Source organism: Sapajus apella, unplaced genomic scaffold, assembly GCF_009761245.1.
Source record: "Sapajus apella isolate SASKATOON/1434 unplaced genomic scaffold, GSC_monkey_1.0 scaffold28, whole genome shotgun sequence".
Taxonomy (NCBI): domain Eukaryota; kingdom Metazoa; phylum Chordata; class Mammalia; order Primates; family Cebidae; genus Sapajus; species Sapajus apella.
The window spans coordinates 6,513,298-6,519,297 of record NW_022436968.1 but is presented as its reverse complement, the minus strand read 5'-3'; positions in this window follow the sequence as shown (position 1 = coordinate 6,519,297).

Sequence of the window (6,000 nt, the reverse complement as noted above, 5' to 3'; positions counted from 1 at the left end):
GCCTCAGTTAAGCCAGTGGTCAGTAAGATACTCTTGTTCAAGAACTTGAACCAAAAGCCCTAGAGAGAACAGGCTCTGAGTCACATTAATGATGGCACACCAGAAGGGCAGTCCTTCAAACACCACTGCTCACTCATCTGGCTGAAATCATCATTGCTTATGCACAGACATCCCTGGCATTCTTCTTGGTTATTCAATTTTTGCTCAAACTTTGTGAAACACCTAAGTACTGTTCCACAAGCAATATGTATTACTAAAAATCAGTTTTCTTGATTCAAAAGAGAGGAATTACACAAGCATGAAGGAAACTTGAAACTATATACTTTAAAACCTAGGGTAGATCCTTGGAAATTTTCATATATAGATCTTCATACTTTCTATTATAATATGGGCCTAGATATATCTTTAGAAGAAAGCCTATTGTCATTCATTGCATAAATTTTGTGTAAAGAGTTTATTTTACTGTGTGGATTTTTGAACTTTTAGTTTTTATAAATATAGCCAAAAACCTCACTAATTCTAAGAACGTACTCATTGTCAATTAGAAACACAACATTCACAGCATCTTTTATTGTGTTTGCTGTTTTGGAGAGTCAAATACCTAACATGACTTAAAAAGTTTTTTATTTTTGTTTAAAGCATATTTATCCTTCTTTTCACCAATATGCTTATCAAAAGCCAAATTAAGAGCTAAATCAAGCTGAATCAAGAAGCTAAATATTCGTATTTGGTCTTGACTAATAATTGAAATAAATATAAATTTTAAAGTCTAACGATATAGTGGAATTATCCAGAAAATAAAACAAAAGATGAAACACACAGAAAAACAAAATACTTGGAGTGTTACATGACAGAATCATTCTCTGTGAGATCACTACTTCCCACAGCCTCTACCAGGCAGGGTAAATGGTTTTAAAGGAGGATCATGCTTAAATAAATACATTCTCAGCCGCCCAAGGGTTTGCTGACTTCTGAAGGTCCAGAAACACTGGCGAATGTTTGGCATCTCTGGTTTCTGACCTGGATTGAACTGGACACGCTGAAATAATGTGAGAAAGGCTGTTTTCTGGCTAGAACTGGAAGAATATCTGCCAGCATTCCTGTGAACATGCTTTTCTTCTGTCCAGTTTTGACGTTTGAGAAGTCAGGTTATGTTAGACCTAGCTTGTATTCTGAACTATAGCTAGACCATAAAACTTTTTTGAGAATGATAGAAATGTTTAACCCAAATTTGTAAGGGCAGAGCATTTAGGAGTGATGAAATTTTTAAAAGTCAGAAACATGATGAGTGAGAGAAATGAATTGCTAAAACATGTGTCAGTGGAAATATCATCTCATTCAGGGAAGGTGGCTTGAAAATATCTTCTCACCTAGTGTATATCCAAAAATCACACCAGACAAAAAACCCCCAGCAAAAGATTTTGAGACATTAGAGATATCTATCACACCATGTTCAGTGGGAAGAAGAGGACATATTAATAGTTAAATCTCCATTTAAGAAAAAGCATGCTAAGTTCATATTACACTAACAGGTTATTTGAGATGGCCTAATTTTGTAATTTATAAATAACTTTAAATTTTATTATTCTTCAAATTGATCTCCGCCCACCAAACATTCCTTTTCTTTTCAGAGTTACAAATTTTCTAATGGGGAACAAAGAGTGACTAATGACTTATCCGAGTTTGTGTGTTGTTGTTAGCATTCTGAAAGTTTTTTCTCCTACTTATTATTTTATCTTGTTCAAACATAACTTGATTCTCTTTTGGAATCATGAAATAGAGTTGGAAGGCTTCTTTAAAGGTCAAACATCCCAGAAAACCCTTTGAGGAAAGGAGCAGCACATTATCCCCATGTTATACAAACAGTAGATTTTGCCTAGGCCATGTCCACAAGATCATCACAAATTGAGCCCATTTTTTTGCCTTTTCAGTTACCAGTAAAGAAGGAGAACAGCTGGCTCCACTCCTTTGTATATTCATCTTTTATATACTTAGCGATCAGCCCTATCTCTCGGTGTTTAACCAAGACTAAACAAGAAAAGATCCTTTGGAACTTACTCATCACTTTTATTCCCAGTTAATTAATAATCATGTAGATGACCCCTGAAACTTTCCTAAATTATTTTCCTGTTCAGCTGTAGGATTATAAGTGAGCATAACAGTCTTGAAAGAACTCAGCCGTTACTGAAGAACATATGTTGAAAGTATTTTGTTACATTTCTTAAAGTTTATTACACATTATCCGTTTTCTAAAATGAGGATAACACATAGTCGACTCACATGCTTAAATTGGGTTTGTTATTCCACCCATTACCAGCCATGTTCTGTGAGTGTGCTGACAGTTTAGATTTTCTTCCGTGTCCTCTATTTTCAGGCCTACCCCCAACTAAGAAGTTAAACATTTATGTTTGATTTTGACTAATAACCAATCTGATGTCCACAACCACCTCCTGTCTATATGCCTATGTGCATATGAAGGGTATTAAAATATTACCACTGCCTATTGCAAACATCCCGAAATTATCTAAATTCACTTCAATATAATAAAAACTATATTAAAGAGCTATAATTTTTAATAGAAAAACACATTTGAAAATCAGATATGCCAGAATGAATTACCCTGTGACTATTGCTTCAAATCAAATTGTAATTAAACTTTCAAATGGGCTCTACTGCTAGATAAATAATTGTAACAAGCATTCAGCACTAACCTTCTTCAAGACTTGTTGTTTATCATATAACCTCTGGTTTATAGCTAAATTGAAAATATCAGGTTATCTAAATGTACGCTTAATGAGGAAATCATTACTATTTACCTTGTTTTTTTGTGGAGGGATATTTAACATTTTAATGCGCATATCAAATACTACTTTCTAAATGGTGGTGTTTGTTAGGAAAGATAGCAATTAACACACTACATCACTGACGGTGGATTAAACCATAAAAATATTTATTTTTTTCTTAATTAAAAACTGTCATAACCTTGGCCAGGCAATTCAGTGATGTAAGCACAGATCCAGGCATATTCTTCCAGCCTTACCATATTTTCATTTTTTTCCATCTTCATAGCTCAAGGCAAGTTATATCCATCTTCAGAGCAGGAAGAAGGGGATATAGGGGGCTCATTTAACATTAGTCTCGATTATCTCTTTCACTGGGAGATAAATTTACTTTTTCAGAACCACCTCCACCCAGCAGAATATCTCTGTGATCACTTGCTTACTAACACCTGCAAGAAGTCTAGAAAAATAAGTTTCTATCAGATGAAACTTAAAGTTAGCACGACTGGCATAAACAAATCATAACTCATTTCCTGGGCTCCGCAGATTGCCTTGTTTTCTAGAGAGCAAGGGTTCTTAGACCACCACTTAAACAAAATAGGCTCCATTAGCAGAAAAGAAAGATTCGGGGAGTGGCTTTTGGTAGGCAGCCGAAAGTGTCTAGCATAGTAGCCATTCCCCTTGAGTTATTATCGTGCGCTTAAACAGGCCCACATATCATCAAACATCTTGGGGGAGATGTGTTTTAGGAAATAACAAAAGATAGTTTTATCTAAAAAGTGTGGAGCCATGTAGAAGAGACAAAATGGTTCTTAGTTGAAGAAAGGCTAAAATGTAGAGATGAAAAGGGCTCACTCTGTCTTCAGGCTCCACGTCAATGTCGTACCAGAGGTGAGGGTTACTGTAGGGCTGGGCTTATGCTGGGAAAGCCACTGGATCTACCGATCTTCCGCTGGTTTCACTTTCTCCACAATGACCACACTGCCCCCACAGGTATGTCTGTCCTCGCTCGTGCTAACACCCCTCTTCTCAATCCAACAAGATTCAAATGTGAGCAAGACTCATCCCAACCCAGCCTCAAAGAGACTCAAACAGCAGGTAGAGATACCAAGAACACAAAGGACCGTATTGAGAGCTGTAACTAAGTCATGAATAAACTTATAAAGTGGAGAGAATAATAGTATATGCCTTACTGAGTTGTTGCAAGGATTAAATAAAATAGTTACACATGATAAGAGATAAATTAATATTGTAGTATTATAATAAGGGTGGACTCATATATATGGAATAAAATTAATGGTGAATGGTCACTGCTTAGATACCACTAGTGAAATATTTGAGGCTCAAAGGTAAATAATATGAGAGACTTCTCTTTAAAAACAATATAAATTTTACCTACACAACAAGAAAAATAAGAATTATTTCTTCTTCCTCTTCTACCACATTAAATGCTAAAAGACACTATATCTACTGAGTTTTCAGGGGAAAGGTTTAAGAGCCGACCCAATTTACTCACACAATAAAAACAATAGAAAGACAGTCTCAAATACTCAAGGACTCAGATTGTAATCCACATAGTCTTCATGAAAAAAAAAAAAAAAAACAGTTATTCAAAACATACTTTAACCAAGAATAGCACTCAGCATCAACCTTTTAAAAACTAGGTCAAATCATGTCATTCTTTCTGCTCATAAACCTCCAGTCATCCCCATTCACCTCACAGTGGTCAACACAACAAGGACCAGAAAAATCTGGCTCCCTGATTTCCCTTACCTCATGTCCAACTCCCCTCACTCTTGGCCACTCAGCTGCAGTCACAGTGACTTGAAAAGCTGGAGACATTCTCACCTCTGAACTTTGTAGAAACAGTCCTCTCTTCCCCTACTACCCCCACCATTATCTGAAAGACACTCTGTTATCTTCTTGCTTAAACATCTGTTCTTTCTGCAGACTCCTTGACCAATTGTTCATTTGATTAACCTCATCCCCAGTTCTACTTTCTCTCTTCTGGGCATTTCCAATACATGCTAGAATGTGAGTTCTCTGTGTCTCCCCTATCTATTAACTTGTTTCATCATTTTTCTTTTTGGTGTGCAGTCTGGTCATTTTGCTCAACTTTATTTCCAATGTGCTAATTCTTTTTTAATAGCTCTGTATTATTTTTAGATTATTTGCTACATATTTTTAATTTCAAAAAGCTCTTCTTGGTCTATAATTACTCCTATTCTCCAATAACTTGTTCTTGACTTATGGATGATATATGATCTCAAATATCTCTAAAGACACATATTCAAATTTAAAAATTCTCTGCTTTTTAAAATATCATTTCTATGTCTGCGATCTGTTAATCTGTTTATCCACCTTGGTCTTTCTCTTCCAGACTGTTAGTATTCTTCAATTGCCTAGTTATTCTTGGTTATACATTCCTATTTATTAACATAATTTTATATTACTCAGCATAAATTGCTATCATACTTTTTTTTAGTAGTGTAAGTCTGTCTACCTGAATGGGAAGTGCTCATGGAAAGCTCCATGAAAGTTGGTGGATTCTGCTGAAAATCAAGCTTTCTTTTATAGTGTATAAGCTTGGAGCAGGAAGCTAGCTCAAGAACTTCACAAATGTCAAAATGAAGCATGTTACTTTGGCAGTAGAATAATTCTCCATAATATGGTTCTGTTAGATACTGGTTCTTCCTGGAACATTGTGGAAATATGGTTTCCTTTTAGGTTCTTCTTTACTTCATTCAACTCACTATAAGCCTTATGGTCAACTCTTCCCCATGTCTATTAATCACTCATTATAGCAGGTAAGTCTTGAGTTTTCATCTGTGAACGAATATTGTAGAATCCTGCTCAAACATGCACGGGAAAATGAGGCACCATCTCAGATTTCTGTGATTCTGCTCAAGTCTACTGTTTTTTGGCCTTCCAGCTCCAAATTTATAATTCCTCTGGGGCACAGCTAGAGAAAAAGCCAGGAAGAGCTTTTTCCTAATGTGTAGCATCTTAGTCCTGTAACATTTACAAACTATAACTTTTTTTCACACATCTACTTTATCTATCAGTATATCTCTTCCCACTTTCAGAGTTCTACAAGTTTGTCAGATCTGGTTTGCTGGAGGAATCCTCCCTTGTTTACAGTATTCCCAAGAACTCACTGTGTTTTATATCTTTACTGCCATTTAGTGGCCTTGTACACTGAAAGACGGTGTGGAAGTGT